Below are 534 nucleotides of genomic sequence, written 5' to 3'. Positions count from 1 at the left end.
AAAATATTAAAATTTCATTGAAGTGCAAGATATTAGTATGGCCACAACGAAATTGTGTACATGCAAAATGGACAGCTGTGTTGTCTTGTGTACATCCCGGCCATTGATATGTTGTTGCCGTCTCACAAATATTCATGTAGTAGGACTCACAACGCCATTTTCAGTTCACTGTCGTACTGCTGCAGTCGGTCGCGAGCATTGTGTAGCGCACATAATACACAAAATCTTTGTTTTCGGTTTAACTTTGCGAAAGTTAATTTTAAGAAGATTAATTACGAACTTTCTAAAGTAACTTGGCCAGATTACAGTGGCAATATTGAATTTAGTGCTTCCCACTTTAATGAAACTATTTTAAACTGATTTGTAAATATGTACCGAAGTGTATTGTTTCTCAAAAAATGAGTTCTAATTGGGGAAACTTTAGTTTACCATACCACGATTTCGGGATTAAAATGGGTATGGTTGGATAGGGCTGATGCTCTAGATTAAGAAAATATATAATTGTTGCCGCCGCAAACTTATAGTTTTCGAGAT

Source organism: Bactrocera latifrons, unplaced genomic scaffold (assembly GCF_001853355.1).
Source record: "Bactrocera latifrons isolate USDA-ARS-PBARC rearing strain unplaced genomic scaffold, ASM185335v1 scaffold_412, whole genome shotgun sequence".
Taxonomy (NCBI): Eukaryota; Metazoa; Arthropoda; class Insecta; order Diptera; family Tephritidae; genus Bactrocera; species Bactrocera latifrons.
Note: the sequence above shows the minus strand (reverse complement) of the source record.